Source organism: Tympanuchus pallidicinctus, unplaced genomic scaffold, assembly GCF_026119805.1.
Source record: "Tympanuchus pallidicinctus isolate F22 unplaced genomic scaffold, pur_lepc_1.0 scaffold21, whole genome shotgun sequence".
Classification (NCBI taxonomy): Eukaryota; Metazoa; Chordata; class Aves; order Galliformes; family Phasianidae; genus Tympanuchus; species Tympanuchus pallidicinctus.
This window is the reverse complement of record NW_026294733.1, coordinates 9,098,117-9,122,784: the sequence shown is the minus strand read 5'-3', so window position 1 is coordinate 9,122,784 and position 24,668 is coordinate 9,098,117. Positions and strand designations below refer to the sequence as shown.

Here is a 24,668-nt window from a genome sequence, read left to right as displayed (position 1 = left end):
GGACTGTTTCCAGAATTTACGGAGTAGAATCATCAGTTTCTGACTCCAATGGAAAAGATACCATTTGTGTTTGCTGTGTAAAGCATTGCACGTATCAGGAGCAAGCTCCCTCTTTCCAGAGGAGCCCCAGTAGAGATATCCACAGCTGTCAAGTGAGAAATGTTCCCAATTGATGGGTAGTCTCCAACATTTGTAGTTGTTGCTGATCAGGTGGAGTGTTGCCCACATTGTGCCATGGACCACCGTGTGCTGGAGCGAGGAGGTAAAACCAACAGAAATATATTTTATTTTTTTCTCCTAGTGATGGCAATAGCCTCACTAAATAAATATTGAAGGAAACGAGACACTAATATTTCTCTGTGTGGAGACCAAAAACTAATGTTTTGTTTGTTCAATTCAGTTAATAAGTAATTCTTGGTCAGCCTTGAAAATTCCTTCATGTGTTTGCAATGGAAGTTGCTCTGAAGATCTGTGTTTTAGTCAATGACGAGAAATTTCCATTGTTCATGAACATTACTCATTTTTTGGCATCTGGACATGAAATATCTCCTTCAGAATATGATAAGCAGGGGAGGACTGAAGTCCTGTGCACAGGGGAGTGGGGCTCTGGTGGAGCTGGACGCTCCCCTTGCCATGGCATGGAGCAGGGCAGTGCTGCCGCCTGGAAGGGACTGAGCATTGGAGCTTGCTGCTTCAGTGCTTTACTAGTGTGCCCTGAACACTTAACATCGTGTGAAGGTGTGTAAAGGTAAAACTTTTAATGCAGAAATCTCAGTTAAAAATGATGATGATGGCTTTTTTGGGGAGAGGAACAAAATGGGTGGGAGGTTGAATTAAACACACCTGCATCATCAAAGAAAAACGTCTTTGAAACCTAGAAAGTACGTATCTTAAACATGTTTTGAGCCTTTCAGCTATTTGATTTCTGCTTTCCACTGATGTTCTCTAAGAGTGACATCCAAAATTTAAGATAATGACTTAGAACCGTTTTGCTACTGTATTGTGTGTGCATTTTAGTTTTTCTGTTATAAGTTCTCTTTCACTTGTAGCATACGTTGTCTAGCTTTGGTTCAAACATACATAGCTGTATCACTACAGAAATACTTGTGTGATATTTGCAGTTAAACCAATTCATTATTGTAGGACTATTTGTAAATTATAGTAGTGGCAGAAAAATCAATTAGATACTTGTTGCAAAAATCATGGCATCGCTTGTTTTTTATTTTCTTTCTGTTGCTTAATACAGAACTGAGATGACACGAAGATCGTGTTATCACTGTCATTGCTTTCTCTGGGAATAGTAATTTGGTACCAAATTCATGATACTATTCACAGTTTCATTATATTACATGGCAGTATGTGCAGCCAAATGAAACAGCTATGAGTACTATGAATTTATGGCCAAGGCCTCATAATATCTGACTGTATTTTAATATTTTATTCATTCTCAAATACTGAGTGTTCCTAAGTTCTGAGAGCTGAAGGGGAAAAAAAAATAAAACAGCGAGCTGCTTTATCTTTCTTTGGGTATTACATGTTTTAACATCTCAAAATTGAAAGGAAACTGGAAGGTTGTTTAATCACATTTATAATATCTACAAACATATTTTACACATGCATATAAATGAATATATAAATTATATCTATTAGTAAGATGGCAATAGCCACATATTTCTGATTTTTTTTTCCCATCCTTCCCCTCGATGCTGGTACAGAATTGTGATTCTTTGGCTGAATCACCAGTAGGGATGATATTCATTAGGGAACACCCTATTCTAAGTGGCATTAAATCCCCTTGGGTACGTGCTGGATACTTCTTTTTCATGCAATTAGGGATAGACAGACGTAACAGACGTGGGATTTTTATCCTGCGTGAAGCCATGTAAAGAGGTTGAATAGGCCCAAATTATTGCTAGTTTAGCTCTGTTTATTACACCAACTGTGCTCAATCCCAGATCTGGCATGCAAAGACTAACAAGATAAGGTTATCTTAGTTATCTTCAAGTGGTAGATAACCTTTGCTAAGCAGTATAGTATGGGCACAGTCAGATGTCAAGAGGCAGTCTTGACTTCAGAATCAATTTCTGAATTTTGCTGCAAAAACGAGCTATCTTCAGGGTCTGTCTGTTTCTGTGTACGATGTGCCCTGCGCAGTGGTGTCTGGATATTAGAAAAAAATAGTGTTCCATGAGGACAGTTGAGACAGCTGAGCAGTGGGCTGTGGTTACCCACAAAGGTTGTGCAGCCCCTGCCCTAAAGCTACAAGAAACTAGGTCTGACCTCAGAGCTGAGCCAGGTTGGGACCGGAGATGTCCAGCCTCAGTTATCCTAGGACTGTAGGGTCTGGGGTGAAGATCAAGAAGAGACAGATACCCAATTTCTGAGAGCTCCAGTATGCACAAGATAATGCTCTTAACACTCAGATATTTGTTCTGGTAAAACTTTTTCATTAGCCCTAACTAATTTTCCCATATACTCCTTGTGATTTAGTATTATTTCTGTCTCGGTGAGTACTCTGAGTTGAAAGTCAAGCAATTAACTGAGTCATCTGTGTTAGTCACTCCATTGTTGTTGTATGAAGACTTCCATACATTTTCCCTGGCTCACTTCATTGTGACTCTCCTGAAATAACACACTTTCTTTGTGAGAGAAATGCAGAAATGACCCGAAATGACCAACCTGCATTTATGGTGCACTATTTTTCAAATTAGTTCTGAACTCAGAAACTGATGTCCAAAGAAATCCATCTCTGTAGCAAGGCGCTCTGTCTTGCTTTCTCAGTGTGTTTGGCTTTCATTGTGAAACTGGAGATCTAACTTTCTAATCTAAACCTAGTAGGTCATAGCTTTTTTTTTCTTCTAAGTTTACTTTCCAGAATAAATGTCATTGTTTGCATGACTTGGCTACATCTGGTTTGTGAAACTTGGTTGGAAGAAATTGCTCAAGTGCATGATGCTTATCTATTATGACTGAGTCGGTGTATCAAACACACAGAAGGAACTCTTGAGCTTGAGATTACCACATTTGCATGGCATGTTTGTGTGCTCACATGCAGCATGCAGACTTTGTACTTAATGCTGCGATCATTATCCGCAGCAGTACAGTATGTCTCATTAAAACATATCAGTCATTTGGAATTCCAACAGGTATCTAATTTAGTGGTTGTGCTTATGTGTAGATAAACAACTGCAGGCATTACAGTATTGATGAATTCTTGTTTGTATGCTCACCATTTCCACTGGGATTACATGGAACAGAGGTGTATGAATTGTCATACCAAGGTCAGACTCTTGTACGTTAATGAGTCAGCTTAAATATTTCTTCTGTAATTGCACTCACTTTAAAAAATATTATTGATATTTATTATGCTGCCATCTGGTAGATTAGATGAAACAGTAACATTTAACTTTGTATAATGAAACAGGCAGAACTAATGTTCTAAAAATGAGATTTCCTTGGAGTGGATGTTTTGTTGGTGGAAGCTTTGTTGTTTTACTTTCCTTTTTCTTTTAATTTCTTTTTCTTTCTTCTCTTCCATCACGATGATGCAGATACACCCACAGGAACCACTCTTTGAGTTTTATTCAGGTTCACAGGGCAGCAAGGTTTTCACTTTCTTTCAGGCATCAAGGTTGGATGATGACACTGCTGCTATCAGCATTGGCTGTGCAAGCAGCCATTTGCATGGGGTAAATCCCTTCAAGCTGTGTGGACTAAAGCTTTGCACAGCGTAGCACAGTTAGTATTTCTGGCCACCTCTGAGCCATGGTGCAGAGCTCATCTGAGAGTGGAGTTGAATATAGCATTAAAAATATCAGGGATTGTACACTGTATGCTGCCTGTGTGAGTGGTGACTTAACATAGAACATCTCCCTTCTGAAAGGCTCAGAGGAGATACACTGTAGTAGTGTGCACTAGCAAGAGATAAATCCAGCCTACACAACTAGGGATCAGACTTCATGACCGCAGCAGGCCGTTCTGGTCTAAACACTCAGGAGAGAATTGCTCTGCTTCTTTTCTCTTTCTTCTTTTTTTGTCACACATCTGAATTTTGACTTAAATCACATTAGCGGTTGTTCTCCTTTTTCCTGCCCCTTGTAACCAGAGAGTTCTTGTATTAATATTCAGCTTAGCCAGCTATTTAAAATGCAAGGGAAAATTAGTTTCATTTGCTTGTGTCTAATGGAAAAAATCATTCATGTCACAGATCCTGCTGTGAAGCAGGGCTGGGGGCTCAACTGAGCTCTGCAGAGGGTCAGATGGGCAGGAGGACGTTTGTCCCTGTGTGTCCTTTCCTTTTGTCCTTTGGCTGGACAGACAGCTTTCAGCAGAGGCTGGAAAGGCATGTCACAGTGAAAACAGCACTTCTCTTTTGTAGTCTCCTCAATACAAAAGATTTTTTCTAGTCCCCTTCCTTTTCTCTCTTCTTGGTATAACATTAAAATGTCATGACCCAAAAGCGTTGAGTATTTCCATGGATTGGAATTAGGCTGTGTTGCATCTCTGGCCCAGAGGCAGAGAAGTGACTGCTGCTGTGCTGCAGGGCTGTGGAGGACAAGGTTTTTGTTGATTTTTTTTTTTTTTTAACTCAACTCCTGAAATGCACAGCATTCTGTTTTGTGCTTGCCTATTAGACAATATGATTTTGTAGTGGCTTCTTAAATAATTCCTCTTTGAAAAATAAAAACTTCAATGTTTTTGCAGTCAGTCAGAAGTACGTGGGGATGATGGATACATCTGGATAAGGATAGACGGTGTCCTCACTGTGCTGCCCCCGAAGTCCCATTTGGGAAGCTTGATTTAGATTTGTATTAACAGCATCTTAGTGACGTTACCAGGCGATGTGTCAGGTCCTTCCAGTGCTCTGATTACCTCTGAATTTCTTTGAACCGAGAACATGTGGTTTGCCCCATGGAGCGTGGGGCTTATCAGAGGAAATCAGCCATGTGCCAAGAGCACCTCAGCAACTTGCTCGGCCCGTCACCTCAGCAGCCTTGCTGCATGCGTGTGTGTTTTTGTATGTCCCCATAAATATTTCTATGCAGATGTAAGCGTCTCGTGTATATTGCACTGGGAGTAATTCACAGATGTCTGCTAGATCCATTTACTTTGTAGCCCCATATACTCTTTCACCAGATGACTTACAGCCTGTTTTCAAAGTGATGCTCCAGTAGGCAAAACAGAGGGAAACCACTTGCTGCGTGGCTTGTATCAGTAGAAAGAAACAAATGTATTTCTGGTTACTTACAAATACATAACTGTTTGAAGAGTGAATTTCCAAGGAGAGGAAAGTTGCATATGGGGATAATGGGTTATGCAGACTTCTGGCTGGAAACCATTGTATTCTTATTTTCCTTCAGGTGCAATGAGTGGAATTTAGAGCTTTATTTTTTGCATTTCTTTTTCTGGAGTATGGTGTACTGAGTTAATTGAAAATGAATCTGAGTAATATTTTCTGAATCTGCCACTGAGATAATTCTAAATCTGTTAAAGATCAGTGCAAATGTTAAGAAGAAGGTATGGATTAAAACAAATCCAAAGCTATGTATCAAAAGAAAATCCAGCAGGTTTCCCTCTTTGAATTAAAAAAAAAAAAAAAAAGCAAACACCTGAACTTGTTCCATAAAGATTTTTCATCAAAAATTCAATAATAAAAGACGAGATACCATTCATTATGAAGATACATTGACCTTAAATGGCAAAGGGTCAAGCTGGTGGAGTACCAACCCTAGAATTCAACTGAAGGAAAAGTAGGAGCTGGACATCCTTTTATTGCTCAGAATGGTTATCTTAACCATTGCTGGAAAGAAATCTTGCCAAGTGTGTTGTTTGTGATTCCCATGCCTTCTCCACCCAGAGTCTAAAAAGAAACATAAAAACCCCAAAGTAAATAAGAAGAGAGTTTGAAAAAAAACAACATTTGTGTAGCCCAGGACATCAGCAATGCCCGATGTAGCCAAGAATGGCATTCTGTAGCAGATGTGTTGAAAACCATCTGTTCTAGGGGCAGATAGATGTGTAAACATCTTATCATAGAGTTGAATTCTGAGAACAGAAGATCTCCAGATAAAATAATGCAAAAATCTCTTAATGATGTTGCCTTCAATTTAATATCAAATGGACAGCATACTCTGTCAGTGAAACCAAGCTGTTTTGCAGTTTGTCTGTACATAAAGATGGTGCCTCACAGCTTTGCTGCAGGAGAACACTGAAGAGATTTGCGTTCAGTACCGTGTTAGGAGTATTTTGTTACATAATGATAAAGAAAGAGAATGTAAGCAGCCTTGCACACAAATAGTCCAATGATTTTAGGGTTATTGAGTGCTGTAATTGTGGTCTTTGTAAAACGTGGTATGGAACCATCTTAGAGCCCGTATAGAAAGAAATATTTTTAGCTGCACCACTCTTTTAAGTGCACATTTTCCTCTTATTATTTTGGTTTTGACATGGGTTCTCTTTATGTCTTACAAGTAAATTTTCTACAATTAAAGAAGTGGGAAAAGGAAGGGCAGAGCAGCAGATTTTAAAATGAATTTTTGGGAAATCCCTATCTTTGCAAATAATTTCACGGAGTCTGAAGTTAGACTAAACAGCATCTTAGAAATGTGTCATCGTATGGAAGAGTGCTTCTGCCTTGGTAAACAGAATGGGGATAGAGGTGCTCTCTGTTTGATGTACCTTCTAGCTTCATACAGTGCATTTATTTCTTCCTAGAAATTACCCTTACTAATACAGCTCTTCTGAAGAATTTCTTCACTGTGATCACTGGGCAAAGGACCTCACTTTCCTGCTGTTGTTTAAAGCAAGCACAACATTTATCCTCTCTTTCTCCTCTGCGTAACAATTCAGAGCACATTATGGTTTTATTGGCTGACTGCAATCGTAAGTCCTTTCCCTTCTGCTGCCGCCACTTCTTGTTTTCCTGTGATGTTCATGCACCACCACAGTCCTCATGGGAATGAGTCCAGAGGGCAGCGTTGTTGGGGCTCTGGGGTAAGGTCCCGCAGGGAAGGGAAGGGGATTTTGTACTGATAGCAAAGAGGGTCTCGGGCAGCGGTTTGGGGGGAGAGTTAAAAGATTAGACAATAAATTTACTTAACAGAGACTAATCTACTGGGACTGAACTTCATATCCTGTTTGGGGATAATATATTTCCTTCTGTGCTCTGGAATGAATCTGTCATCTCAAGTCTAATAATGAGAGGCAGAGGATTTTTAATCTCTGACCCCTTTTCATATAATTTAATAAAGGCTGGTTTCTTTATCTTATTTAGAAACTAACTGTTGCTGAACTGGCTTCTGACTATCTCAGAAAGCGCAATTCAGGATTTTGCATTTCTAAATTTTAAAAAAGAGATTTTTATTTAAGTCAGAAAACAATGTACAGTGTTTTTGTTGTAGTCCTTATTTTCAGAGTGCAGTTGTTTATCTCAGCATCTCTGTTGAAACTGGGAGATGAGAAGCAGAGTCAGGCATGCTGTTTGCACATTCTTGGCTGCGCATCATCACCAGATTCCATCCGACTGGAGTAGACAGGGGTGGGAGACCTAAAGTTGGTGTGTGACTTTCTGTAGCAGGGAATGATTGTTATGTGGGAAGCTGAGTGGGGTTTGAAATGTGGCAACCACATGCATAATTAGGTCTAAAATCACAGAAGTTGTCCTCCTCCCTCCAACTGAGTGCTGCTCATTTGGCAGTGATTCTGGCAGCTGCAGATGTGTGATGCCACTGACTGGACATGCTGACTTTGCCAAGCCACAGTCCTTGCCATTGCTGGCAGCAGCTCCTGGGAGCCCTAAAACATGCTTTGACTGTGGGCTCGAACATCAGTGTGAAAAGTGGAGGAGATGATGGCAGGTCGTGCTGAGATCTCTCTTGCTATACCCCACTAGGAAGAGTCAGTAAGGTATATCAGAACACAGTCACCTTCTTACTGCAAAATTAGAAACAAAATAAATGCATAAAGGAAAAATCCTCTTTTCTCAAGCTCTGACTGTAATTTAGATCCATCTTGAGGACTGGCATCTCTAAGGCTCTCCATCTGAAGGACAGCAGCCCAGCCCCTTCTGAACAAACTCAGCAGTCTCTGCAAGTCTCAGATATGTTATTTGTGGTATTCAAAGCACTTTGGAGATCCTGCTTCCTTCATAAGCCTATTCACCACACGCTTTCTGTAAATAGCCTTTGAATATCTTTTATTTCTAACTTTGGAGTTCCAACTTGTTTATTTTGTTTTTGTGTTATAAAAGGACCAAAGGTGAGTAGGGATGAATGTCATAATTGCAGCAGTGCATTTTAGATAGTGGATTATAGGCATTACTGCTTGTAAATAGCCATGCAACCGTATTCTTAGATACCTGTAAATTAGTACAGTCTTGACAGTGATTAAGGAATTATTTTCACACCTTCATGATCAAATCTCAGCAGGCATCTGTGGTTGCTTCAGTCTTCTAGGTTGCTGTTTCCTGTGTTCACTAAATGTTATGAACACTTATGTTTGCTTTGCAGATAATGCTGAGATGTGGGAAATTGAGTAACCTGCAACATGACTGCACAAGACTTTTCTGTCTGAAGTTTACAGTGTAATTCAGTCCACTTCAACGAGATGCTAGGAAACATGGGCATAATTAATGTAGTACATGTGTAATGTGAGGGACAATTGTGTTAGCACAGAGGGCAGTCCTTTCTCTCTGAAAAGTTGGCACTGCAAATGCTGTGTGCTCACCCGCGGGATGCAGAAGCTCAGCAGGGCAGAGGAGGCTGTGTGAGTGCAATGCACTCACATGAGGCAGTGTTCCTCAGCAGGGAACTGGCAGTGTTTGTGGTGGGTGTTGGATTAGTAGGTTGGCAAAATCTCGGATTTAAAAATAGAACTGATTTAGGGATGTCAGTCTTTTAGAAAACATGCTTAAGATGTGAATATTTTGTTATGATCATTCATTTCCATAGTAACGGCAAGTCACAGACTCATCAGATTCCCAAATCTCTTTTACATCCTACTGTTACCTCGTTGAACAGTTTTCCTCTTCAGAACAAAACCCAATAACTCTTATTTTCTGTTAGCTGTAAGAGGTCTGGTAATTAGAACAGTAAATTTTTCCTGGTAAATAGAGCATGTACATAGAGCTGGTTTTACAGCAGAAGAAAAATGGTGACAGTGGCAGTTTTGGAACAGAGTCTGATAGAAGATGTTCTTAAAATGTATAGAACCATCATGAAGAAATCCTGTTTTGCTTCACCTTGATAAGTTATATTATGGATACCTCTATCATATGGTATTTTGTCTTCAGAGAGACTTTTATTAAGATGTTTCATATACAAAATGTGTACGCGCCTTTATTTCGGTTGTGTAAGGGAAAGAGAAAGAGGATGGATCAAAATGGGCTGCTCGTGAGTGGTGATGGGAACAAAAGTGCAGGCTGAAAGGAAGACGGAGCTGTTTTCAGTGGGAAAGGTGATTTTCTGTAGCGTAGAGACAGGAACACTGGATTCGAACATCTGGAATGTTTGGCTTATCCCCATTAATCTGGAAAGTCAATCTTGTGACTTCTGTGGATTTATTTTCCCCCCCTTTTTAGCACTCTGAGTCATTAAATTGTCTGCTTCATTATATGCATTAGTACATCACACTCCATAAATCTAAATATTAACTACTGTTCTCATGAATGTAGCTATTATTTCTGGGATTGCTGCCTGTGTGTGCGAATTCATGTTCTATTTTTGGGGTTTTTTAAGGTTCTTAAGCTGTTATCTGTTTGCTTAGTGATGAAGACCTCTAGCCACATCAGTGACCTTGTGGAGCTCTGATGGTCCACTGAAAGTGGGCAGACTTTGAGATCACATTTCTCAAGAGTTCTTTGAACTGCTAACTGATGTTGGATGGTAAACTTGCTTTTCTCCCACCTTTTTTTTTTTTATATATATATATAAAACGTTACAGGTGGAATGGGAATGGCAAATGAGGTGCCTTTGACTGGTCTCTGGGGAAGTGCTTTATAGCTGATGCTTGTTTTGTGAGTAAATAAACAGCTTCAGTCTCCAGGACTGTCCCCAGTGCCTTTCACCAACAGTGTAAGTTCTTGTTCAGACAAAATCAAAGATCTATTTCTGATTGAAAAGTAGAGGTTTTGTTTCCTTTTATTTCTTTCATTCTTTAAAAGCAAATAATAATAATAGTAATAATAATAATAATAATGAAATTCAAGCTAAATTTCTTAAAAATGGCAGATTTTCCTGCTTCTCTTTATTTTCTTCTGTTAAGAATAGAGGTGCACATTTTGTTTGAAGAGAGAAACAAACACAGGTGACTTGGCATTTGTGATGAACCCCACAAACACTATGGAGCAAGGTGTAGCAAGGTGTAGTTTGCAGCATGTTTCCTTAAAATAGGATGTAATTTTGGCAATAAGAAGGCCTATTTGACTGATTCGGGAGCAGGAGGAGAGACCAAAGTGGTTTATGATTTATGGTTTTCCCCTTGCTAGGAAGTAGAAAAAGTGGGATAGAATGATGACTCCCTGATGCCAGATGTCACTTTGCTGCAAGGAATTTTTTTTTTCTCTGCAAGGACCATTTTTGGGCTATTTGTTTCTAAATGTTCAAATTAGCAAAACTGTTTAAGTAGAAATAAAGAATTACTCAGCCTGGCCAGAATTGAAAGAGGTCGTGGGCTAAACTGCAAGTACTGGAATGGTAAACTATTTTGAATATCTTTACAAACATTTCCTTCCAAAGTTTATATTTGTTGTATTCTGGGTGTTTTACTGCAGAAGAGGTTTCAGCGTTTTTGATCTCTTAAGTCCAGAGTTTTAAATAAATCTAAAAGACTGGGAAGAATTGGGGCTCATTGCACTTGTGCTGTCTGGGAAGGATTTTCTAGCAGTAGTTACAGTGCACACAATGTAATGTAGTCTCTGTGGATCAGAGAGCTCCCAGTGAGCTTTGTGTCTTGGCCTTGACAAAGTTACCTAAGAGAATGAGCTTTTCACCAAAACACTCATATTATTCTCTGGCAGTGTGAAGTAGCAGGAAACCAGTCCTCCAAAGTAGGGATTTTTTTTATGCAATTGCCAAATTTGAAGAGGCAGCTGCTGAATATTCACTGTCTAGGAGTCAATAATGATAAAAAAGTAGTGCTGGTGGTCTCTTCTGCAGAGATGGCTCTGTGCCATCTAAGTGCAAAGGTACTCAGCATGTTCTAAGGGAAAAGCCAGTCACCTTTTGAAGGATCCTTCATCTGCATCAGGGCAATGTGTAAAGCATGGTCTGAAACGACCTGAAGTGGTCGTTTACCATTCACGTGTTTGTGACACAGGTAGTTCAGATGAGCATGAATAGTGCTTCTCACATCTTGAGCATTGTAAACAATTGAATTCAAAGCATAATATTTATAATGTCATTTTTTATGTATAGAATAAATGTTGCAGGGTTGTTTTGGTTTGCTTTGTTCAGTAGATGAATAGGAAGCATGAGCAATCAGTGTTGCACACAACAGGCTTTCTCATCCTCGTGCTCTGTTGCTTGAGTTTCTCCTCCCAACCTGAAGAGCTCTCCGTGAGCTCTTTTCATGTCAGATAAAGGCAGCTGTAAATCTGTAAAGTACTGGGAGACAAACCTCATTTTTGCCTGTGCTCTCAGCCAGGCATCCCATCTTTGCTTGCTTCATCAAACTTTTCTTCTAAAACCTATATGGAAGCTCTGCACGGAATTGATTTAAGTTGCTGTTGTTAAAGCATATTTATATTAATAGTGGGAAACATCTTGCAGACTATAAGTGACAACCTAGATAAGGGAAGGAAAATGCTTGAAGAAGTTATGGCCAGGAGCACGTGGCAGGGAGAATGAGCATCATCTTGGTCTAATAAAATTAGAATTAGAGAAGAAAGGAAGTAAACATGAGTAGTTTGTAGCTTAAATTAGTCACTGGAGGTGTTAGATTATTTCAGCAGTGATCATAAAATGAACACTGAGACTGTTCTCTGAGAATTACCTGAAATATATTTCATTCACAAGGTGTATTTGAGTTATTAGTACGATAGAGATGCTTTAAGTTGTTTTAACATTGGAAAAAATTGTGTTTGTTTCATACCTTAACTGTTATTGGGGTTGACCAACTGCCCTGAAATAACACAGCTGAAAAACTTGATCTAAACTTTCCCATTATGGTTCACCTTCAAGTATAAAAAATGCAACTGATGACCAAAGCAGTACTTTTTATCAAGTTTGGATAATGTAGTGTCTGTGTCAGAGGGAAGGTTGCAACACATCCATCTCCAACTCTTCCGTGGAGTTTCGTAGAGCTGCAGTTGATCTGTTAGAAACTATAGATGCTGGAAAAGTTATGAAAACATCAGCTAACATTTTACAGACTTGAGTTCATTTTTCCAAGGACTTTACCTATCATTTGTCCCAGAACTTCTCTTTTAGAAACAGGGTGTTGAAAGTATCACGTTGCCTTTGCACCACTGCACCCAGCTTCCTGCAAAATGTGGAACGCACAAAGAAATGTTTGGGCTCTGAGTCACAGAACAAGTGGGGATGTCGTCCCACATGAGCTGTGCTTGGTGTCTTCTCAGTGCTGGTGTCCAAACAGTTACACTGAGCCTGAGTTTCCCACCACGGTAAAGAGAGAGTGGGCAGCCAACAATTTAAATTGTATTGTGATGATTTAATAAAGTGCTTGATCAGAATAAAGAGGTAGTTTTGTCTGAGCCAGCCCACCTCCTTCACTGCCAGAACCAAAAATAGTAGGAGATGAATCTAAGCAGAAATTTGCATACACCATGTTTTAAGTGAGTCTCATATTTATATGCAAGAAGCATGCATTTTTTCTCTTTGGCACGGCAAGGCAAATCATTGCCTGTGACATCCAAGTGCTGTCAAAGTGTTCAGGTAGTGTAGGGAAATAAATGTGTTTTGTTCAGTGAGATTTATAATAGCAAAAATTGTCTATTTATCATGGTGTAGACAAATAGTTATGCTTCTTTTTTTTTTTAAATAGCTGACAGGAGAAAGGGTTCATGTGAAACAGTTTTTTAACCATAACCAAGGTGGTGTAGAATCCTTAATTTGATAGAAAAAAAACCCTTCACTTTATCCAAGCATCTCTAGATTAAAATTTTTACTATATTTCACCCACAGTAAAATACCTCAGTACAAATACTATAGAATTTCTAAATGTGATTATTTGCAGTGAGAGCCTGGCTCTAAAAGAGGTGTTCACATTCTTGCCCATGGACCCGTGTCCTCAGGTTTCAGCCAGAATTGTCTGTGGATTTGATTATTAATACTTTAAGCACTTGATGAACAACACTTAACAATATCAGCATCAAAACATTGTGCATGGAACATAATTGGCAATTTTTTTGCATTTGATGTTCTGGGCTTGTGAAAATGAAATACAGCAGAAAATTTGTTATCACGGGCACCTTCATAACCCATGGCAATGGAAGCATTCACTCTTGAGAACGGAGTCCAGTCATCGTAGTGCTGAGTCTGCAGAACTGGTGAACGTAACCATGAACGTGGTGCCTTCTGTTTTGGCTGCGTAGCTTCAGGAAGCAGAACGGTCTGGAGAGTAAGGCTTTGGAGGCGTGTAGAGTAACACCTCAAAAGACCCAAAAAAGCCCCCACCCAAACAACGAAAAGAAGTCTTATAAAATTTTAAGACATTAAAAGCATGTTGTCCCATGGCTTTCGGTTTAGTTTGCTTTAGTTCACGGGCCATGAACTGTGGGGATGGATCTGCCCAGGTTTCGGCAGTGGCTGAAAGCCGTGTGCCCTGGGTTCACGAGCAGTCCTCAGCAGCCTAACAGAGCCTCAGCGAGGCTCCATCCCAAACACTGCCAGGCGACAGCCCGGCGCTGTGCCGAGAGATGCAGTGAGCGGGGAGACGGGCCGTCTGTCCATCCGCCTTTCCATCAGTCGACGGGAGGCCGATGCGGCTCCGGGCCCAGGCAGCCACGTCCTAGCATGAGGCTCCGGGCCGCAGAGCCCGCCTTTGCTCGGCGCCATCAGGCGAGGCCGAGCGGCGAGGCACGGCCGGTGCCCGCCGCCCCTTGCCCTGGTGCTGTCCGGCTGCGGCGGGCGGCGGGCAGCAGGGGGCAGCAGAGGGCAGCTCTCCCCGCCGGCACGGCGCTGCCTCGGAGCGCGGCACCGCCGTCATCCCAGCGCTGAGTGAAGGTCTGCGTTGCTGATGCTGCGTGCTTTGCTCTCGGGCTGTTGGATAGCAAAGGGAAGCGGTTTCAATCCGGTGGTGTATTCTTAAAAAGAATGTGTCAGGTGAAATATCTCCTGACTAGGTGCTGCGGGACTCCTGACTCTATGTATGGCATCTGAAAGCTCGTATGAACAAGCTCTGTGATGTTAGAGGGTGTGAGATTATTAAAATTCGGACACCAAGGAGGAAAAAAAGCAGCTCTACATTTCCCCTTTATTTTTTTTTTAATTTATTTTTATTCCCCTAAAGTGAGCCAACAGGAGATGCTTGCTGGGAGGGCAAGTGTGGCATTCATTTCACAGCCCCACAGCTGGCACATGGAGGTGAGCATCCGAGCATCAATGAACAACTCATGGCTTCTTTTCCTCTCGTGGAATAGCAAGAATGTCCTCAGCTCCCTCCTGCTGTTGCTGTAGTCTGTACACATCCTTAACCAAAATAAATGGTTGTTGTGGTAGAGCAGTGCGTTGGATCTTTTTTTAGAGTGAGTGGGTAGAGAAACTATGGATATCAGCCATATTTTTCAAAATGTAACAGTTGGCATTAATGTTAGTACCAAAGTGCATCACCCTACATAATTTTTCAAGCTTTTTATAGCTTTACTAATGATGTTCTCCTTTCTTCTGTAATCTGTCCCAGCCCAACACATTAAATTCAGTGATGACTTTGCAGAAAACAGAATATAATGCTGACAGGATTCCCTTCCCCGGGGATACAAGGTGTAGGAGGTGGGAGGGGGGCAGGCAGTTTGTCCTGGTGGTGGTTCAGTGCATTTTTACATTTGTTGTGACTCTCAGAATGCCTTTCATTTGGTTTTTACATGAAACACCTCTTGTTTTTCTTTCTGTAATTGCTGAAAATTGAGAGCACTTTGCATCCTTGGCGAGCTTAGATTTTTTAGCTAATGTATGTCAGCATGGCAGAATTTAATAGTACCTACAACAGAGGGTGTACAGGCTATGGGAGATTAGCAGCTCATTCTGGGAGAGCAAGATTAGGGTATCAGCTGTTAGCCTGGCTACCCTACAGGAACAGAGCAGTCGGTATTCACTTTTTCTGAGGACGATTTAAAAAAAAAAAGGAAGAAGTCATTTCATATGCAAGACAAATGTGTGTGTTTTATTTTGACGCGTTGTCATGGAAATGTTTGAAGAGAGCAAACTTATTAATAATACATGATGTTTCAGATAATGCAGTAGGTAAATCATAGTTACACAGGTCAGTGAACTGAAACCGGTGTTGGAAAGAACTGAGCAGAAAATTAATAATTTAAGCGGTACTGTATGTCTTTTCTGAAGTTGAAGATAGGCAGAAGAGATGGATAAATACAGTATGATGGATAGAAGGAAACAGAGACACATGGTTTGTGTAATTCATCCAGCTGTCACTTACAGTGAATATGAAAATCTGCTTTCTGTCCTCCTTTGCTTATAGGTTGGCTTCATTGTCTGCTCTGCCTTTTGTTCCTCTCAAAAGATTTTGAGTGGATTAAAGCCTGAGGAACTTAAAATCCACATGTTAACGAGGAGCTTTTAAATAAATAACGTTTGTGTTCAGCTCTGGGAAGTACACCTTGTCAGCCTTCCTTCCTTTGCTGCTGTCGCTTCAGGAGCTGTTTGTCAGTGGAGTAGCATGGGTTGATTTCTGCATTTTCAGCATCATGTTTTGTGTTGCTGCTGGGAAAAACTGAATGCAAACTGACTCCTGGCTTTGGAAGGGTTCTGAAGTTGGAAATTCCTTGTGCTTGTGACACTGGCATTGCAGTTGGATGGCAAGTTGAAGACTACAAAAAATCTTACGTTCTGTAACACAGGTCTTGAAGCAGCCAAGTACTTTAGTACTTTGGTCTGTAGTACAGTTTCCAGATTTATCCTGAAACAATCTTATTTGTTCTTCTCTGACTGCTCTGTATAGAAGTCGGTGCCTGAAATAAGAAAAGTGCTTAAGCTGCAAATGCATAACCTTCTAGCCATACACATTAAATAAATGATTAAAAAAATAGTATTTGTCTACCTACGCCGCCAGGCTGTTGAAGTCTTGCCCAATGAAATCAAACAATGATTCAGGTAACTGAGGAACCACAAATCCTCCAGCAGATGCACTTGGAGCAGATGGGGTGGCAAACATTACTTTTCAGAAAGATTCCGTGGAGCAGCTACAGGGTGTTAAATCTTGCAGGTTCTTATTTTAGAAGTAGTGAAACAGGTAAGCACTGAGATGCTTTCTGCTGTTGTCTGCATACCACATCTGAATGACAGAGATCAAAGTAAGAATGACTTCCTGGCTTCCCAAGGGCCCTGTGTTACCTGTCCTAATAGGACATCAATAACAGGCATTCCGGGCCAGGCTAGATGGCCTGGATCAAGTCAGAGTTGTCCCCGCCGCCTATAATGGGAGTGGAACTAGGTGACCTTAAAGGTCCCTTCCAATCCAAACCAGTCTATGGTTCTATAAACCTTGTTGATGTTTGTGCTGTCACACTTCCCCTAGCAGAAATCATGCGGACTAGCCTGGAAAGGAAATGCAGTGCAGTGATCTGTTTTCGTGTTTGTTTTGAATTGTTGGCCACTCACCTATTAATGGATGAGAAAATATTCCAGTTGGGCTTTTCAGCAAATGAATATCAGAGCAGTGTTTTTTTTCTCTACGCAGTTTTTTTTTTTCTTCTGCAGTACAGTTGTCTTTCCTGGCTGGAGGTGGGACTGAGCTCCATCTGTGGTATTGATATTATGTATGGTGGTAATGTGGAAGGAAAAGTCAAGTCAGCATCTGGTATGGAAAAAAATGTATATGTGTTCAGAGCGACAATCTTGCAGTGTAGGTGTGTATGTCCTAGACTTGCAGAGAATGTGAGCACACATAAACCTCCTCAAGCTCATACTGCAGTAGTGATGCACATCACTGTAGAGTTTTCACAAAGATGATCCTCTCCTTGTCTTGAGCTGCTGTGCATTCTCTCCCTTTCAGTAATGGACTGCATCAGGTGTCACAAACCTCCCCATGGCATTCCAACCTCACTGCTCGTTTGAAGTTCAGTTTTAACTCTGGCTTCTTATGCCTTTCTGTTAAAGTCTTCTGGACTCTCAAAAACAGCCAAAACCTCAGTGTTATGTTAAAGATTTTATGTGAAAAGGTGTTTTGTTTAGGATCCCTGGAATTGGTATTGTTTACTAAATGCCCATTATTCAGATAGCTGAGGTGAGGAGATGAGTCATGCCTGTCTCTGCTGAAGTCCAGTGGCTCATTAGAAGGAAATCTCAGCAGCAGCTTGGGCACAGACTTCAGGATCTGTTCCTGCTTATGCTTGCCAGTAAATTGTGAATAATCCGCCCGCCCTTCTGGTCAAAGGGCAGAGCACATAGAAGTGTTGAAAACTCTTCGCTAAAGGCAAACATTTTAGATTTTGTCAGCAAGCTTGTTCAAATGGTATTAATTATTAAGAAGAGTATGACTTTGATATGTTTTATGGCATCTATGAACTTGAAAACTAATAGGCAGGGAACTTAGTTTTGTAAGAAATCAACACCAGAGTTTCAGACCTGTTGGCCAAGTCAGGTGCTCTTCAGCAATAGCATTTCTACCCTGCGCCCTAATATGGCTGGCCCCAATAAAATGGAAAAAATCTGACAAGATGCAGATTAGCATACAGCAATAAGGTGCATGGTGCAGTTTTTCTTATAACCAGGTGTCAGAAAATGGAAGAGCGTTGATTATTTGGCATGTGTAGCTTAATACTGCGTTCAAATTTTAAATTCAGATTCTAGAAACTTCCCACAGGTGTCACTTGTAAGTAATGTGTTTCTGAAGTACAACTGCAAGTAGTTCTGCTAAATATTTTTTCTCATTTGTGGTTATTGTACATCTGAATAATTTAAAAATATCCCTGTACTGTTGTATCCCAGCAGTATCAGAACTTGGGATCTGAAGTCGACAGACAAACAGATCAGTTTCTGCATGTGTTTTTGGAAAGGTCTAAGGAATTTGAAAGTTAGTGGAAACAGCATCTGTCAGCTATTATTGTAGTGTTGCTCTTCCTCGTTTAGCAAGCTGTCAAACAGCAAGTTGTCAGAAGATCAGGCAAATGTACTTCTGTATATAGGCCTTGTCAAGCACTGGAGGCTCATTTGTTTCTTGGCAATTGTAGGGTCATGTTAAGAAAAAAACTCTAAGCACCTTATTATTTCACTTTTTCATTAGGCTGAAAGACACTGAATTAGAACAACTTAGAAAACTTGCTTTCTGCTACAATAAATATTTAATAACTCTACTGTAAATAAGAAACAGTAGGAAAGCTGAATTTAGTAGTAGTACACTTCACATTTCTCTAAAGCGAGCTAAATGCTGCTAACAGCCAGGCCTCTACAGATGTCAGCTAAGGAGAACCAATATTTTCATTATTTATCACAAGTGAAAGCTGATTCGCTCCTTGTTCAGATATCCATTACTTTCATTTAAATCTCCATCACGTCCGCTTCAAAGAAAAATAATAACCTGGGACTCTTTTTTTCACAGAAGGAGGAATCCTTCTCAGTAGTCTTTATAAAAGAGGACCTAAGAAAGGAAATTGTAGCGTCCACATGATAAACTTTTCCCAGAAATGCTTTTTTTTTGCTTTTGATTTTGTTAGTAACTAAAAACTACAACAGAAAGGTATGTCTGTATATATATCTCCTTCAGAGACTTCTGAACTTCTATTTTAGGACATGATGTGAGTGAGAAATACCTTCAGACCTACTGAAGAGGAGAAGCTATCTTTTGGACTGACTGTTTTAGTACATCTAAAAGCTTTTTAGATGTATTTGTACTTAAAAGCTTCAGAGCTTTTCTGTTGTGTATTTTTAAATTTGGGGTTTTAAGAGTGAGTGAAGATTTCCTGCTAATTGTGGGATTGTAGGAGAGACCTCTTGCAAAGGAAAGGCAGAGTGGGGAGTACCAAGCCCAAACATTTTCACACTCTTTTGTCCCATTCTAAGATTGACTTGATATTGCAATGAAATTGCTTTTCTGAATGTAATGCTTACTTCAGGATTATGATGTCTGAGAAATGCCCCCTCCCCACACCCTGTTTGTTGTCATGTTTTTAAGATCATTCAGCTGCTAGACTGTGCTTTGCACTGTTTGAAAAGCAGCAGAAATTGTGAGATAAGATCAATTGCTCACCTGGGGAGGCTTACACAAGTTTCATATTTGAAGCACATGTTCCAAGTGCTAGTCAGGGTGGATAGCACTAAACTCTTACATCTGGTGTAGAACTGCTTGCTTTTATGTTTTTTTTTCCTTGCTTTATTGTTTAGAAGGATAATAAAACCTCACAATAATATCTCATAATCAGTATCGCATATCTCCAGGCACATTTTGCATGTTATATTTGCCAAGGAGAACATACGTCGTAGTATATTTTGCCTGCAGAAATGTTGAAGGTTTGCATCTGGATCCCTTTTGAAATAAATTTATGGTTTCTACCAGTGCAAAGAAGGAAGAAAACATTCATAGAATCCTAGAACGTTTTGGGTTGGGAGGGACATTTAAGTTCATCTAATTCCAAACCCCCCGCTATAGGCAGGGACACCTCCCTCTAGACCAGGTTGCTCACAACTCTGTCCAGCCTGGCTTTGAATGCTTCCACAGCCTCTCTGGGCAACCTTGTTGCAGTGTCTCACCACCATCACAATAAAGAATTTCTTCCTAATATCTAGGCTAAATCTATGCTCTTCCAGTTTAAAACCATTTCCCCTTGTCCTGTAGCTACATGCCCTTATAAAAAGTCCCTCCCCAGTTTTCCTGTAGGCCCCCTTCAAGTACTGGAAGGCTGCTGCAAGGTTCCCTCACAGCCTTCCAGCAGCAGTTGAGGGAGCAGCCCCAACTCCCTCAGCCCATAGGGGAGGTGTTCCAGCGCTCCGATCATCTTCATGGCCCTCCTCTGATCTGCTCCAAAAGCTCCATATCCTTGTGTTCAGGCTCCAGATCTGGACACAGTACTCCAGGTGGGGTCTCACGAGAGCAGAGTTGAGGGGCAGAATGACCTCCCTTGCCCTGCTGGGCACACTTCTCTTAATGCAACTCACGATACAGTTGGCCTTCTGGGCTGCAAGCACACATTACTGGTTCATGTTGAGTCTTTCATCAGTCAATACCCCAAACCCTTCTCAGGGTTATTCCACCTTGGATAAATGTATGGTAATTAATTATATCTGGGTGATAAACAAAATTAATTATCTAAACAACAGATTACTTTTCGGCTTCAGCTGCTGCATTTTGCTATAAATGTTCCAGAGGCTGGGTGCTATTTTCCTTTAGCACTGGTATTGTTTCACTGATGTTAGTTCTGAGTAAATTGAGGATGAAATAGAGAATAAACCCCCAATCTACCTTAAAATAGGTTGAAACTTCAACTTTTAAAGTTTTTCAGTGTAGTTTAAAGAATTTGTGCTGTGCTACCATAGTGTTTAAAACCACTTCTTTTTAGAATGGTAAGGAATGTACCAGGAACAAGGAAAAGAGACCAAGAGTGGTCGGATGTCTTCACAAAAGGTTTTTCAAAATTTTTCTGAATAAATCCACTTTGTTTCTCTTACTGTTATTCTTCAATCTACTTACATCATGTTGACATTCACAGGCAATAAAATCACATGCTTTTTTCTCACCCATACGTGTGTATTAGCTGGGTAAGTAAGTATCACTGCAGGTGTGCCTATCTGTGTGACTCTAGATATTCTCTGTGGGTCCCACTTTCCTCTGGAACAGATATTTTAGCCTCTACAGCTTCTTCTGACTCAGTACTTCTCTGGCTATTTTTCATCTACCTGTTTCCATGGCTTTTGAACCAGATTTGTTTCACCTGTTCATGTTCTTATTTTTTAAAAGCAATTGTTTTCACAGAACCCTGGTGGTATCCAGCAGCCTTGTACTTCTGGAAAATACCAGCCAAAATGCTTCTGGTTTGTGATTCTTGGGCCTTGCCTTTTCTCCAGATGTGTTGTGATGGCTGGCACTGGTCTTTTCTCATAGCTGCTCTTCAGTCCTGCCATTAGTCTGCTGTGGCTAATTTTAGCCGTGTCTAAGGGAAAAAGTTCTTCTGAAGGTGTTGGAACAGCATCCCATAAATTCTAGTTGTTTTTTTCAGTAGGAGGAAAGCTATGTTTGACTAGTGCTATTGGTCGCATTTATGTGTTCTGCTGTGCTTTACTGAGCAATAAATTGGATGGTGGCTACGTGCACTTTGCTTCCCCTGCATGCTGCACCTTTTGTGGCCTGTTCAGAATGTGGCTAACGTAAGTGATTTATGTGATTTATTTCCCTCAGACTTGCAGCCTCTATCAGCTTTACGTATTCCTAGATGATCTGATCTAACCTCCTGGAACGGTTATGTGCTCTTTGATTTTTATTACTGGATTATAAACTTGTCCACGTTACCAAGCTTTTTCACTCTTACAAGTATCTATCTGCAAAAGATGCTATGAATATGCTGCTTTTCCTAACAGAATTCTGATCACTGAGTAGTTTATTTTTTTGCAATGAGCAAATGAAAATTTGCTTACTAATACAATGAACCATTTTAAGAGGGTTTAAGTCCTTTTTTTCTTCTGTAAGTATTGGTTATAATGAGTTGTCTCACTCAGTCCCATAACTCCATGCAAATGGTTCTCATCAGATCATTTTTAAACTATTGCAATGCTAAATCCAGTTAATTGTTTATAGACTGCTCTGCAGTGTAGTTATGGAGACAATTATGATAAATCAGGTAGCTATAACTAAAGGACACAAATTTATTACTGCACCAATATATATCATATAAATCAACAGTGTCACTTTGAAAAGTACAAGCCTCAGTTAAAGACATGAGCAAATTTTAGGGGAAAACAAAAATATTTTTAGCATTGGTTTAATTTAAAAGCTAATGATGAAAGGTATATAGTTGAAACAAATTTATTTTCTTTATATTACATCCACAGATGACTGTCATGAGAGCAATAGGCTAGACAGGGGATTAAAGTTGTGTAGTTAAGTAATTTACCCATTGCTATGCTGCAAATCTGCTCTTTCTTTAAGTCACTGGCTTGAGGCATAGAGTTGAGAATTCTTACACCTTTAAGACATTTCATTAAACAGAATAATTTAATATTGGAACTTACAGAATGGAAACTATAGGCGTTGCAGTACTTACAATATTTCAAGCTTTGAATTTAATATAAAATGCAATCTTTCATAGAAACACATACATTGAATCCTTAAAGAAACACTTTCAAACTAAATTTTATGATTACAGACATTTTCATCAAACATGCTCCAAAGAGATAAAGTGTGAACAAGGGTCCTAAACCAGGTTTAATTTGCCAGGAAAAGCTGTTAGCTGACTGTAAATTAAGTGTTTGCTTATGCTAAATAAATCCAAGATTAAATCTGGGCAGGTCATTATGGAAATTAAACATCAGTTTAATTCCATTGTTTTCCAACATTATAGATAGGCACATCTTCAACTTGCAGTAGATTGAAACATTTCAGACTGAAAATGCTGACAGCTAAATCCAGGTTTTTTTTTTCCATGGATATTTAGAGGTAGGAGCTTTCACCAAGCTGCCTGCAAGACCTCATGAGGGATGTTTGCATATTGGCTTTTTTACATCCAGATCTTGAATATTGCTCGTGTTATGTATCAGAAACTCTTGATTATAAAACCTTGTCCGTGTCTAAATAGTTTTGAATGAAGGCAATACGTGTTGTTCTTCCTGGTGTGGTCACTTCGAGTCCAGTGGAGAAGCACATCTGGTCCCGTTTGTGGCCGATACAGAATTCCATCGGTGCCTGAAGTACTTCCAGGAGCTGGTCACACTTCACAAGGGCTTCCATCTGCCATACATTGATTTGATGGATGTATATTCTGAACTTGTGTAATGTTTCGGTCAGCAGAAAAAGGAATCTAATAGGAATAATTTTTTTTTAGTTTTGATTTCAGTCTCCTACTTCCTATGTTGTCTGATTTTCTTATTTCAGTCTGAATTGTGCTGGATCATGATGTGATTATTTTTAAAGTTTCGCATTGAAAGTATTCCAAAGAATCCTATTCATACTGAAAAAGATTGGGCTTGGAGACATTATTTGTATCTGTTAAACACTGCAGTGCAAAGCGCATCGACTAGCTTCCTTGAACTCTGCGATTTATGGCTAGTGAGTTTATGAAGAGTTTGTGAAGAAGTGAAGCTGTGTTCTTGTTTCACAACATACAGTTGTCTTCTGAACTTGTTCAGTTACAGTAGCAAACTTCAGTCCTACTTTTGAAGAAGGTTGTATTTGGGAGTTCAGTGACACAGGTAAAGAAAAAACCCTTTCAATGCTCAGTATGCATTGTTTGAAATATTTTTAGGTGAAATTTTCTTGGTGATTCACCATAGAACTTAAAGTCATTCACTTAGGTCAGAAAATGGCTTTACTTTGAGATTCTTGTAATTTTGTATCTGAACAACAGAAAGGAAACCCTGATGTTTGGTGTAAGTGAGCTGGATAGAATACTTCTAGGATGTTATTAATAAGTTAAAATCCTCTGGCAATGCTGATAGATAGATGATAGATAGTTACTGAGTGGCTGAAGAACTAACGTGTGTCTCATGCATCAGAGTTGACAATCTGGCAATTTTGTGTTTGCTCCCAAAGACTCTTCAAAAGTTGGTTATTCTCTTTTCTGCAGTGAAGCTGTCTGTTGAAAGAAGACATTTTGTGTGCTGTTTAACTTTCTCACATATTTAGAAACAAAGAACGATCTTGGTCATGATTTTTTCAAAACCATCTCATCTTTTGAAACTTGCTTTTCTGAACTGGTATTTTTCTTTTGCTGTTAGAGGTTTTTGATAACTGAATTTTCTCTGAGTGCTGAAAGTAAAACGCCTGGAATCACGGTTCTTATTTTTGCTCAGATTTGACCAACCAAAGCAAGGGTTAAACAGTCCTTGAAAAATTTCAAGTAAAACCATGTGCCATTGTTTCCAAAGTTCTCTCTTCCATGAGAGAACAGATCACAAATCACTGTGTTCCTAGAAGATTAAATATTTACTATTTATTATTTACACACCATTTGAGTTGCCAGTAAGGAAGCTTGTTACTGGGATAAACAGTGTGATACCAGTGACAACATTCTTGAGTGTGCAGCATCCACTATGGATGGTTCTCTTAGCTCAACTGGGAGAAAAGTGTTCTGTTAATGTGTTTTCAAATAGGTGAGTGTCTGTCTTTCTTGTGGCTAATTATGTATGAGCCACAGAAAGAAATAGGAGAAGAAAGGGGAGTTGTTGAAGTTCAAGGAAAAATATGCTTCTTTTTTCTCTTGTATTCCTTAATAACAAGAAAGAATAAAGATTTTGTTTTTAGATAAAGTCTTTAGAGCCATCTTTTCACATATGACTATATAAAGCATGTATAAGTATGCTTTGTATATGTATTTATGTATACAACTTTCCATC

The 24,668-nt window shown here is 39.8% G+C and overlaps 1 protein-coding gene across 3 annotated transcripts in view; it reads left to right on the top strand.

The window, feature by feature from the left end:
- The window catches only part of SLIT3 (slit guidance ligand 3), a 474,748-nt gene that overhangs the window by 177,408 nt on the left and 272,672 nt on the right, over window positions 1-24,668 (top strand). The gene's annotated exons all lie outside the window — the stretch shown is intronic.